This window comes from Colias philodice, chromosome 10 (genome assembly GCF_061535455.1).
Source record: "Colias philodice isolate Cphi_HAF_F1 chromosome 10, ilColPhil1 Martin Lab GWU primary, whole genome shotgun sequence".
NCBI classification, from domain to species: Eukaryota; Metazoa; Arthropoda; class Insecta; order Lepidoptera; family Pieridae; genus Colias; species Colias philodice.
In genome coordinates, this window is record NC_143095.1 from 4,888,033 (window position 1) to 4,902,882 (window position 14,850).

Genomic DNA, 14,850 nt, shown 5'->3' on the forward strand with positions numbered 1-14,850 from the left:
TGCCCAAAGGAAAAAAATAGTGCTCTTGTACTTGCGAAGTTATAGCCATAGTTCGATGAGTATGCTGGACGAAGGTTTCGCCCAGCATACTCACCTCCGTCCGGAGAATCTGTATACGCTTCAAACATAATTCATACTTCAAAAAATAGTTCCCAAATAGTGCCAAACGGTGCCCAAAAAGAAAAAACAGTGCTCGAATAACTTCGGAGTTACAGGCTTCGTTCAGTGAGTATGCTGGGCGTAGGTTCTACGCCCAGCATACTCACCTCAGTGCGCGAATATCGAACGAGCTATAGGTACAATTTACGTCTCAAAAAATTGTGCTTGAAATAGTGCCCAATATCAGTCCAATTTTTGCTTGACTTTTGACCTAGAAAACCATTAAATTTGATTGTAAACTTCTACATACATTACATTGAGTACAGTCGAATACAATATTATTAACTTTCTTTCTAACAATTTTTGTCTTGTGTAAATTATTAATTGTCTATGTAAGGGAGTATTTACTTTAGAATCGCAATATTATTAATTACACATTATTTTAATAATACTTTATAATAATATGATTAAGCCTTCGCGCGTCGCATGGGACTCCGGTAGCTAGGAACAATGATTTTATATATTTTGTCTAGATCACGGCGCTTGAAGGATTAAGATATCAAATGAAGTAAATCATGCATGAAAAATAAAGTTGCTGTTATTAATGCTTACATTACAACTGACAAAATTATTCAAAATAATCATTTTCCGGATCAAGGACGGTACCACAACGTTTACGGAATTGACCTGTATTCCTCACGTGATAAAGTTCAATATAGTGTGGCAGTAATGGATGCACGTACGGTCAATAGGTATGGGGCTTACGACGCGCGGCGCCCGCGACGCAAATGAATATGTTTATGTTTAAATACTAGATGGCGCTGCCCTAACATCTTACGATTATTAGACAAGACTGATCTGTATTTTGAAGGTGATAAGGGTCCATTTTGTGTCACAAAGCAATCGAAACGAACAAGCGCTTCTCAGTTTCTTTGTTTGTTTACTTCGTCGCACATCATTATAATAACGCCGGCTTTTGAGTTTGACTACATAGTGGGTTGCAAAACCAAACAATGTGTTGGTGATGTCATTATTTACCTATATAAAATTGTGTATCTAGTACGTAATCAATATAGGAGCTGCACCCAAGTAAGTATATTTCAATTTATAATAGTGGCATTTAACTAAATTGATTTTACACTCATTCATTAATTGCACTGTAAAAATAGGTAGCAAGCGAGTTGTTTTTTACAAAAACACGTTCATTTTTTCGTTGAATATGACACTGTACACTTAAAATTAAGGACATGCTTAAGAAGTTTTAAAAATGGGTACCTACTTAGTTACTTTTTTAAAGGTTTGATGTAGGTAGGTACACACATAATAACGTAATGTAACTTGTTTGTTTATCTAATTATTTCCAATAACATGAAGTCTACAATTAGAAAGTTTAATATTTTTGTCCAAAAACATGTGTCGACGACTGTACCCCATTTTACGTTAGTATGTAGAAGTTTACATTAAAATTTAATGGTTTTCTAAGTCAAAAGTCAAGCAAAAATTGGACTGATATTGGGCACTATTTCAAGCACAATTTTTTGAGACGTAAATTATACCTATAGCTCGTTCGATATTCGCGCACTGAGGTGAGTATGCTGAGCGTAGAACCTACGCCCAGCATACTCACTGAACGAAGCCTATAACTCCGAAGTTATTCGAGCACTGTTTTTTCTTTTTGGGCACCGTTTGGCACTATTTGGGAACTATTTTTTGAAGTATGAATTATGTTTGAAGCGTATACAGATTCTCCGGACGGAGGTGAGTATGCTGGGCGAAACCTTCGTCCAGCATACTCATCGAACTATGGCTATAACTTCGCAAGTACAAGAGCACTATTTTTTTCCTTTGGGCACTATTTAGCACTATTTCAGAACAGTTTTTTGACATTCATGAAATATCAGGATTCCATGGTGAGTATGCTGGACGAAGGGACACAAATTTTCTTGTATTAATTATAAGTACTTTAAAAAAATATGTTTAATTAGAATATCAGAAAAACGTGAGTACTTTTTAAATAATAAAGTTAATAAAATAAAAGATCGGGTTTAGTGCTATTTTTTTAATAATAAATCAAACAATAATAATAATGTTTTAAAAATGGTAAAAAATATTAAGGGATAATTAATAATTTAAAATGATAATATAATAAATAATATTAATAATTTTTTTATTTAATTTTATCCATTCTACTATCAAAATCTTCAAAATTAATTTAGCGGTTCAGAAAATATATCGTAACATTACATACTTTACATTTACACTATAATACATTCGCATTCATATATTAGAAAGTGTATCATACAAAACACACCACAAACTTATTTATGTATAATACATTTTTAAAAGAGTTTTAATTTTAAAGTTAAATAAATAATTTGTTAAAATATAGTTCTTCTAGTAAACTTTATATCGAGTACAGCGTTGGTCAGGTCACATCACTACGATCACGTGGCGGCAGTGAGGCGCGCGAGCGAGCCTGCCGCGCGTGTCCGCCTCCCACCTACCCTTCACCCCCGCAATGCTAGATTTATTTTCATAAAAATAAGTATAAAATCGACTTACTGATGAAATGTGATAGTGGATTCCAATTTTGTGTATTTTCTAGTATCGTTTTTGCAAGATAGAACTGCACATTTCACCATGTATATTCGTAAATATGAAAAAAAATCCAGAGTAACGCACTTCGTAGTTCGTGAGCACTCAACCACGACTGCGAGCGCTCGCGGCGGGAGCATCGTGTTGTTCCCACCTGTGCCTACTGTTCCCACTTGGTTGTTCGCACTCTATAGATAGTATATATACTCTAAGTTACAGTAGTATAGAGCGCGTGTATTGCACAAATTGCCTAGTGCGCATCATAGGCAGATGATGATGTGGACCTGTGATGTGGACGATGTGGATTGCTTTAATGGCTTTAGATACTATAGAGATGTGTGTGTGACAAATAGGGATGGTAGGTATCAATATTACGTGCCGAGCTATCGAAAAGTTATGTAAATAAATATGTAAACAATCGAGTATAGCGTCAAGTCACATCACTACAACAATCGACATCGATGAAATGTGATACTGTATTTTTCACAGACATAGATAGACTACGCAAGTACCGCGATCTGTATGAAAACCAAGCGTGTCATATTTTTTGTACTGACCTTGACGCGTTATGACGTCACGAGCGCTTTTTAGTGATGGTAATTTCATTTTACGCTAAATCGATTAGGACGCCACTCGCGCGGCGATTCTAGTATCGTCCTATCCCATCGAAGTAAATCGAAAGAAATCAGATCAAACTAGATCTATGTCTAAGAGGTAATTAAATAAATGAATCGTAATCGATTACTAAATCGATTCAAGACAGAAAAATGATAATTACCATAGACAGAGGAATGATAAAATAAATTTATAAACCTTTTAATATTCTAACAAGTAAATTAATGTGTTTTAGCTTTTTTTTACATATGCCCATTGAGTTACCGTGTACTACGTACTAGAGAGGCCATCGAAAGAAAGTAATGAAACTGTCAATCAATCAATCTTTATGTCCCGTTGCATCAATCCATTTTTCTTTTATGTTCGGGTTACTTGGAAAACTGAAAAAACAAACATAGTCTAAGCAATAAGGAGTTTTCTTAAAAAACTCCCAAGATGACACTTTAACTAATGGCGTCCATGTCATAATATTTATTTATTTTTTATTTTATTTATTTATTTTTTACATACATAGATTCCTTACAGCTATTTGTATTACAATATTTATAACTAACTTTAACAAAACAATACGCCAATTAAAAGGAATACCAATAATAAGACAATTAATGTGACAGTAGTTTTACATTAATTATAACAATGACAAAGTGGAAAAAATTAATATATATATATTTTTTTTTTTTTTTGACATGGTATACAAAAAAGAGGAAAACGTACCCATTATAGAATGTTTGGTATGGATGTGTGAGTGTGTGTACTGTGTGTGTAGTGTATAATGGTGTAGTGTGGTGAGAATGTGTATGGTAAACTAAGAAATTATTGAATTGGTGATGTCTGTTACTGCTTTTTTAAAACTGTTACGGGAGAGATGAAATATGTCAACACTTGAAAATTTCTTGTTGTAAATATCAGGTAGACGGAAGAGTGTAGAATTTTGCAGGTGTTTGGTTGAAGCGAGGGGAACCTTTAATAGTTGGCAATGCCTTGTTCGTAATGACGGTGCTTGTAGTGATATATTACCGAGAATATTTGGACAGTCCAGTCTATTACGCATTATGTCGTAAAGCAGCATCATGTCGATAATATCTCTCCGTTGTTCGAGTGTATTGATCCTTTGGAGAGAGCATCCTTCAAGGTAATTAGCACAAGAGGTCTTCGATATAAAATTAAGTTTCTTAATAAATATTTTTTGAATATTTTCCAAGCGGTCAATATAACAGCGATAAGAGGGACGCCAGATCGGACTCGCAAATTCTAGTACGCTTCGCACATACGAAAAATACAGCACTTTTAAACATAAGATATCTGTGAATGCATCACAAGTCCGAAGTATGAAACCTAAATTTTTGTACGCTTTTTGTATAATAAATTCAACATGATCGTTATGCGTAAGTTTAATGTCATGAATAACACCCAAGTCTCTAACCTGTGTTGTTCTTTCGAGTGATACATTGTTTAGCTTGTAATTGAAATTAATGACATCCTTTTTTTTCCGGGTAAAAGTAATTAATTGGCATTTGCTTATATTAATAGATATTTTATTAGTTTTGTAATACAGTGTCAGTCGATCGAGATCGCCTTGCAGCTTAATACAGTCTTCTAGACAGTTGATTTTTTTGTAAAGTTTTTTATCGTCTGCAAATACAAGGAACTTGGAATCAAGAAAACAATCAGATAAATCGTAAAGAAATACGTTGTATAATAAGGGGCCGAGATGCGAACCCTGCGGTACACCGGATGTTACTCTAATAAAGTTTGATCGGAATCCACCAATAACTGTAGCTTGATGACGATTCTTTATGTATGATTCAATCCATCTAAGGAGGTTTCCTCTGATACCGATGGCATAAAGTTTCGTCAACAATATATTATGGTCGACCCGATCGAATGCCTTCTCGAAATCAGTATAGATGACGTCGACTTGAGACTTGTCATCTAAATCTATATTGATAGAATGAGTAAATTCAAGAAGGTTGGATGTAACGCTACGTGATTTAATGAAACCATGATGATTATGAGGAATACATTTTAATGCTAAATAATATATGTTATCATAAGCGATACGTTCCAAAATTTTACCTAATACATTAAGAATAGATATACCTCTGTAATTTGTTATGTCCAATTTTGATTTACTTTTATGAATTGGAACTATTTGTGCTTCCTTCCATCGACTCGGAAAGATACCATCTGAGAAAGAACGTTTAAAAAGTATTAGCAAAGGAGTCATCAAACCAGTTGCACATTTCTTTATGAAAATTGAAGGTATTCCATCCGTACCAGCGCCTTTCTGTGGATCTAACTGTTTCAACAGTTTTTGAAGAAGTTTCTCATTGACTTCAATGTAATTGAGATTATCGGAGATATCGGCCTCCTTAGAAAAAATAGGGGTGGACTGATCAGATTGCTGAAATACGCTTTGAAAGAATTCGTTAAAAGAATTACAGATGTCTTGACCATTAGTCAATAAGCAGCCTTTATAAGACATGTTTTGGGGAATGCCGTGATTAGACCGTTTGTTTTTAACATAAGTCCAGAATTCTTTAGGTGATGTTTTAATACTACTTTGACAACGGGATATATATTTATCATAACATTCTGACTGTAACTTTTTAACTCGGGTTCTTAGCAAAGAAAAGGAACTATAGTCGCGAGGATTTTTAAAGCGTTTCCATTTTGTATGTATTTTAGATTTTTCCTTAATTAAATTTATAAGTGCAGGTGTATACCATTTAGGATACCTGTAACGTGATGAAAGCTTTACAGTTGGTACATACGATTCAATAATAGAATAAACAATATCATAAAATTTATCGACAGCATCATTAACAGAACCCGAGTGTAAGAGACTATGCCAGTCAATGGATTTCAGCTTACAGTTTATAGTATCATAATCGCCCTTAAAGTACTTTTTTATAACTTGGCCTTTAGTTTGAAGTGGTTTTATATATAAATCTTTAATAACAAATTCTAAAGGGCTATGATATTGATCAACATTTACGAGGGGTCCATGACATATATTACAATATAAATGTATATTTGATAACAGAAGGTCCAAGATATTACCACAGCTATTTTGATATAAGTTATATTGTTTTAAACCTAATAAATTAAATGTACCTAATAAGTTTAAGGCAGAATCTGAAAGTTCTGTATTACATTGTTTTGTAAAATTAAAACTAAAGTCTCTGTACCAACTAATAAATGGAAGATTAAAGTCACCGGTTACCAAAAATTTGTCGTTTAACGTTTAACTATGAAACATTTTCAGAGAATTATCAAAATCTCTAAGTAGCTGTGGAGCGTCAGAGTTAGGTGGAATATAAACACCTATAACATGTAGGTCACTGCTGTTATAGCGAGACTTGACATTAAAAGAAGATTTAGGAATTGTAAGCCATACACTCTCAAGTTGTGGGCAGTTTATATTGTGACAAAATGCCGCAAGAATTTTTTTAACGCATATCAACACACCTCCGCCCCTTTTTTTGTGCTTACGGTCAAACCTAAATACATCATAGTTGTTATTGCATATTTCAGAATCCAGAATACCGTCACAAAGCCAACTTTCAGTAATGATTATTATGTCGTAAGTACTGCTTTCAATGTTTTTATATAGTGAATGTAATTTTGTGCGCAAACCGCGGGCATTTTGATAATAAATGTTTAGTGTATTTAAGCCTTCCATTGTACTAAATTGTGAAGTGGATAAAATGATTGTTGATGATGTAAATTTAGATCTTGAGTCACGGTTGCACAAAATATTATAATATAAAACAATTCGTATCTTTTAACTATAAAATTGAAATGAACAATTATCGGATCATTATTACGTTTCTTATAAGCAAAAAAGTTGTAGTTTTGCGGGTACTTTGTAATATTAACGCAGTAAGCATAGATGTTTAGAGATACTAAACCTTTGGTATTCTGGAGTGATATATTAAATGTAATGAAAATTTTAAAATTAAAGCAAACAAAAATTATGGATGAAGTTTTGAAGTGTAATATTGTAGTGTTATTTATATGATTATAATTTAAATATGTATGGGTACGTCTTACCAATATAAAAAGTTTTTGAAACCATAATAGTGAATAATATGTAACTATTAAAGCGACCCTAAAAAATCCAACAAGTTTTCTTCCGATGTAATTGCTTTTGGTGGTGATTTTTCGTTACGGCGCATGTAAATAGTGCAGTTCTTCACCCAAACAAATTTAATGTTACGTTCCTTTGCGCGCAGTTTGCAATTATTTAAGAGAATTTTATTGGCAATTGTGAGGTGTTCGTTGACAAAAATCTTCATCGAATTCTCAGTGAAGCCAAGGTCGCATGAAGTAAGACCATTTTGTTTGTTATGTTTCCTGAAATTGGCTAATAGGTCATCCTTACATCTTCGGTCTTTGAGTTTGGCAATAATTTTCTTAGGTTGGTCTGGTTTTTGACGAATAGAATGTACTCTTGTGATAAACTCGATATCGTCTTTACCTAGATTAGAGCCCAGTATAGTTGATAGACGAAGAAGTAAATCGATTAAATTTTCGTTAGATTTTTCAGGAACGCCGACAACTTCTATATTTAGAAAACGCGTTTTCTGTTGTGAACGTTGGTGTTCAGTAGTTATGACCGATACTTTTTTTTCCAAATTAGATATAATGGTGTCTTTTTTTGCAATATCAGAATGAATGGTCTGGATTTGATTACCCAAGCTGGCAATCTGAGCTTTAGATCTTTTTAATTCATCCTTTAAGGATTCCACAACGCTCAATTTTTGGTCGATATCGGCCAATCGGGTGTAAACTTCTTCAATAACATTCGCATTAAACTTCGATGTTAAATCATTTAATTCAAGCCGTAACTGTTCAACATGCCCTGGCAAGGATGTTAGGGGTGCGAGCATCTCTTCAATTCTAGTTAATTGTACACGATAGGGCGTAGTATCATCCTGTGAGGTACAATTTTTGGAAGTCATGCCTACTTGAAGCGGGCTCTTTCTACATTCTGGGCACATCCAGGATGATTGTCTATTTCCGAGCCTTCGCCAGCCTACCTCCGTTAAGCTCACACAGTAATAGTGGTAAGTAACTTGGCACAGTGAGCATATTGCACCGTCTAAAACATTTTCATCACAGCGTTTACATATTATGTTATCCATGCCGAAGGTTTGTAGTCCCGGCAAGCGCTCGCAACGACGATGACGTATTATAGATAAGAACACGACGACAGTACACTTTGGAATATGGAATGTTACGGAAGATTAATGCACGATTGTTATAATTCACAACAGCTGATAGTTTTAATAAGTGGTTATCACTAAAATGGGATGTTTTTAACAAGTGTTTGTGCGATAATTATATTTAAAACTTGGTAAGAACAAAGGGAACAACGTACTTGTCACAGTGAGTTTGACAGAAGACATTATTTTTAGTACCTTTGTATTAAAATACTTAAAAGTTCTAGGTCAAGTCGTATTAAATGACAAAAAAAATCTATGCCTTTTTTTCTGAAAAATTGCTCCTTCAAATTATCATTTTTCTGTTCGATTATAAAATCGATTAGAATCGAGAACTGTTGCATCAAATGAACATCACTAACCACAAAATTGGACAGAAAAATGAGAACAGAAAAATGAGAAGACGCTATTCATTGCTTGTTATCATACGACTCGATCTTTACCGTGCCAAGTAAAAGCCGCAATGTATTCCGAATCATTTCGTATGATTTGGTATCCGTGTTTGTCACGATCGTTTTCCACAGATATTCTTTATTTGATTTTAAAATAAATAGTGCATATTCTGATTAGAAAATTACTTACCGGTGGAAGGAAACATCTCTGCTAACTCGGCCACTCACAGCTGTGGAGTTTCTACAGTTTATAACGGCGTAATTCGGCATTTTACTTTATTCAGCTTCACGTCTTTCCTTGGCGAACTGCAAGCGCGGACTGAGTGTAGGCCAGCGTCAAGTTAGTTTCATAATCTTAGTTTGGACACGGGAAGTACATACACTCGCTTAGTCTATCTTGATACATGTCTGTGGTATTTTTATACGCGCTCGCGGCGGGTACGTCGTGTTGTTCCCACCTGTGCCTACTGTTCCCACTTCGTTGTTCGCAATCTATAGGTAGGTAGCTTATAGTAGAGCCATTTTAATAGGCAACATTTGACAGTTCAACAAAATTCAAGAACGTAACCTAGTAACGACGACATAGAATAACATGATATTTCGTTTTGTTAGAACTGCACATTTGCTTGACTTTTTTCAATTACAACTACATATTTATAATAACAATGACCGATACAAGTAATTTTAAGATTTCATTTTACTGATAAACCATTTTAAACATAATAAACAATTTCTGAATTGAAGAACTGACGTCACTACAATTTTGTGTCAATAAACCTTTTTTCTTTTTAAATACTAGAGACGTTACTCTAAAAATCGAAATATGACATCTAGAATCGAATGCATTGAAAATGAAAATGAAAATGAAAAATATATTTATTTCATACACACAATTTTCAAAAACAGAAAGTGGATGAGTCCTCCTAGTAAGTTTACAAAAACCTGTGTCAGGAGGACCCGCTCTTCCTTAACTAAAGTTTACAAATATAATACGTGTGCAGATGTATGTGTATAAGTGAGTGAATGTGTGTGTGTGTGTGTGTGTGTGTGTGTGTGTGTGTGCGTGTGTGTGTGTGTGCGTGCGTTCGTGTGTGTGTGTGTGTGTGTGTGTTTGGGTATGTTTAAGCTATTACAGAATATTATATAATGTAGTGTAAAAGCGCCTCAGTATCCTCATAGGAAAGTGTTTTTAAATAATGAATAACTGTTTTTTTAAAATCACGATGATTAAGTCTATGAATATCCAAAATATTATTAAGACGATTATAGAGGTAGATGGACCTTGCTTTAAATTGGTGTTTAGCAAAAACTGTTTTAGTACATATAGTGTTAAAAACGTCTTTCTTTCTCCTTCTATTTTCAGTTGATTTGTCAAAAGGAGCCATTTTACGAATTTTAGTAGTAACCAAAAGAATGTACAACTGTCTAACTGTTAGAACATCGCAGATTTTATATAGTTCCGAAGTTGAAAACCTTCGCGGTTTAAAGTACATCACTTTAAGTAGACAACGATGGCCACGTTCTACGTCCAAGAGTTTAGTTTTATTTGCTCCACCCCAGATAGGGATACAATAGTTAATTACAGATTGCACAAGAGATTTATAAATTTGGTTAATGAGTTCAGGAGTGGTTATATGTCTTAACATTTTAAAAATCCATATAAATTTTCGGGTTCTTTCATTAATATAGTCTAGATGGCAATACCAAGAGAGGCGATAATCTAAAATTATGCCTAAATATTTAGTAAAGGAGACTTTTTCAATTAAATTACAATTACAATTCAAGTTATTTATATTATTACATTCATGAAGTTTTAAAGAAAAGTTATTATTAGGTTGAGTTCTATTGTTAATTGAGAAACAAATATAATTCGTTTTTTTAATGTTTAATGTAAGTAGATTCAATTTAAGCCAATCATAAATCTTTGAGAGACCCAGTTGAGCAATTGAGTACACCATATTCCATGAGCGCCCAGAAAACACTATAGCGGTGTCATCTGCGTACGAAATGATTTTACCACCATCAATAGGAAGGTTAGTAAGATCGTTAATGTAAATTAGAAACAGAGTCGGGCCAAGGACACTACCCTGGGGTACACCGAAAGTAATGTCCATATCCCGACTCACTTGATTATCAATTTTAACTCTTTGGGTGCGGTTTAATAAATAATCCGTTAACAATTTAAGAGGTGTTCCCCGAATTCCTACACGCTCTAATTTGTGAACAAGAGTGGGAAAAGAGACGGTATCGAAGGCCTTTTTTAGGTCCAGAAAGACAGTTAAACACTTATTTCCTAGGTCAAGTTGGTCTATGATTGAAGATGTGAGAGCCAAAACTGCATCTTCAGTGGATAACCCATGTCTAAATCCGTACTGTGAATTCGAGAGTATACAGTTTTTTTCAAAGAAGTTTAACAATCTATTATTTAAGAGTCTCTCAATAACTTTAGATAAAGCAGGTAAAACTGAGATTGGCCGATAATTATTGATATCGTCCCTATCCCCACCCTTGTGCACGGGGGTAACAATTGATTTTTTTAAGAATAGTGGAAAGACGCCCTGCCTGAAACACAAGTTTGCAAGATGGCTAATATGAGGGGCAATAGCAGTTATACATAATTTCAAAAATTTTGTTGGTATGTTGTCCCAGCCAGGGGCACTGTCAGATTTAAGAGACATAACTACACTTATAACTTCGCCAGGGTCTGTTTCTAAAAGTACAAAGGATGAGCTTGGCTGAGCAGGCAAGCTAAAACTGTTATTATCTGGAGAGACGGATGGAGGATTATTCAAAAGATCATCTGCCAGAGTTTTACCAATATTCGCAAAAAAGTAATTCACAGAGTTAAGAGAATCAGTAGACGTTTGTTCTAAGTTAAGTAGGTCTTTACAATGCGATTTATTTGTCTTAAAGTGAGTTATTTCTTTAATAGATTTCCATAATTTCTTCGAATTCTTAGCGGATTTTGCAAGTAATTGTCTATCATATTTACGTTTTAATTTTTTTATCAAGTTGTTACAGTGATTTCTATATCGTCTAAAGGTAAGTTTCAAAATTTCATTGTGTGGATCAGATCGAAGTTGAAGCTGCATTTTGTTTCTGTTTCGGATACATCTAAGAATGCCCTTTGTTATCCAAGGCTTGACAGTACGTTGGTTCCTCGGAAGATGTTTAGTAATTTTACTTTCTTCTAATGATTCTGTAAGGTACTTTATTATACGTTCTGTTACTATATTAGGATCATCACAAAAAAGCAATGTTTTTAAATTTTTATTAAGAAGTCTATTATAAGCGTCGTCGTAGTCAATATATTCAACATTTTTTTTATTTATTCTTGAATTTTTAATAATTTTTGAGACACTCAAAAATACAGATAAATGATCAGTTACGGTAGTATTCAATACGGCAATATTAGCAAGAAACACTTCCTTGTTTACTTTCAATATGATGTGGTCTAAGCAGCTGGATTCCCTTGTGGGTAACTTATGGCCAGCTACTAGGCCATGAGTAGCTAGCATATTTAAATAGTAATTTTTATTATTCCGGTCATATGTTTGTTCGTTAGCACTCTGGATAAGATTAATATTAATATCTCCGGTGATAATTATGTTAGATGATTTTATATTTTCCAAGTAATCATTTAGGGACTCAATGAAAGCCGACGCATTTTGAATCGATGGAGAGCGATAAATTCCCAATAAGGTAAAATCAGTAATCATTAATTGTATGCATGAGGCATGTTGAAGTTTAACTTCTTTTAATTCTGGTTTAAGATGAGATTTAGCGTAAATTACAACACCATCATTTTGGTTAAAATATTTGGTTGATTCCAAAGCAACATAATTAGGTATTTGAGGTATAGGTTTATCTTTGTCCAGTCTACATTCCGTCAGGACTAATACATCACAGTCAAAATTCAGAAGCGACATTGTTACTAGGAAATCATTTATATTACGATAAATGCTTCTTATGTTTTGACATATTATAGTCAGGTCATTTTTTTTAATGCGTTACATGTTTTTTTCCAAATCCTGAATATCACAACTTACTTGCGTAAAAAATTCAGTCTGATCCAATTCTGTAATTGTATTTAATGAATCAACTTTATCCATTATAAAAGTAATTGTGCAAAGTAAAGGTATCAATATTGCATAATAAATTTCTTTTTTTAGAATTTACATAACGACTTAAGTTTTTAAAAATCAAATGTAATAGAATGTTCAGTGGCAAGGTTATCAATAGATAATACAGTTTAACATTAATTAGTACTATGAGTAGGTTTATATTGAGATCAACGTAAGTATGACAACGTAATTTACTATGAGCAATCATTGATTTGAATGAAAGCAAATTAATAGCAATCAAGAAAACAATATATAGATAGAGGCGTTCTAGAGTGTAATAGAGGTGAATATCTGTATTTAATATGTAAGTGTGTTTGTGTGTGAGTGGTATGAGGTTTAGATTTAGGGTATGAGTAGTGAGTTGTGTGTAATATGCTAACATTAAAGTATACAAAATAGAATTTACTGATGAGCTAGTGGAAAAAGTTACAATAGTTATATAGAATACAACTAGCACATCGCAGACTTGTTCGCTTAATATATTATAATAATTAATACAAGAAACAAAAGATAGACACAAAAGTAAATAAAAGAGAATCTTGCCTACTAGTCATGCTTGGGACACTTGCTGCAGGAGGTGGTTGACTTGAGACTCATTTTTTATAACAATAATTGGAGAAGTTTCGTCCTTCCTCACAAATTGATTACTTGTGAATAAAAATTATCATAAATTAATAAATTCGATTGACAAATGTTTCAAATCCGTATCGATTAATTCACTTTAATCGATGTTTTTAAGCAGGTTACCTCTCTTCGAAGATAAAATTGATAGACGTCAAATGTTGCCTATTAAATTGGCTCGACAATAATAGGTAGTATAATACTCTGTGCATGGACGTATAAAAAAAGACGGACGGTATATCGCCTTTAGGGCGTATTCAGAAAGAAAGCTTGAAACTTATAAGCGCTTATCGGCGCTTGTCATGTTCATATATTTTCCTGCGCGGGTTACCAGCACTGACAGGAAAATATATGAACATGACAAGCGCCGATAAGCGCTTATAAGTTTCAAGCTTTCTTTCTGAATACGCCCTAAACATTGAGTGAAGCCTAGTAATGGCGGCGAAACATCCATGTGTGTGTTCCATGTTGCCATGGCAACAGCTGTCCTGATGACAATGGCGGCTGTATTTTTTTTCTATAAATTTTGCCGTAATAATTTTGTCATTAAAACATAAAAGAAATAACTTGCTTCCCTGTGGAATGTAATCCCTTGTGTTTTGTTATTTAAAATTGTACTGTTGCGACACCATTTAACCACGCAAGACGGCATTTTAAATATTTTTTGTGAAACAGTGACGCAGTTAATCAGTCGGTAGTTCACGACGTAATGGCGGCCGACTAGCTTACTATGGTGAGAGTGTGTGCGTGTTTATTGTCTTTACACGATCGCTAGCTTACTATGGTGGCTTTACGTTGTTTGTTCGTAATACGGCGTCCGTCTTTTTTTATACGTCCATGACTCTGTGTTAAAATTTTTTGAAGTGAAACTTCTTTAACGGGGTTGGAAAAAAATTTAGTGTAACATTTTTTCGTTACGCGTGACATTTTTCCGGGACGCGCCATCTTTTTCTTATCCCTACCACGCGTGATTCGATGTATTTTTGTAAAGTTGCAGTAAATTATTTTTTGAAAAATAAGGTCATAAAGAAGTTTCACTTCTTATGTGTGTACACTTAAAGTACACGCACACATTTTTTTTAATATGCAAAATGGCCATGGGACTTCTTGCGTGGCAATTTAAAAATAAGATGTCTGGTGTCAATCAGATTACAAATAATTGTCAGATGCCAATGT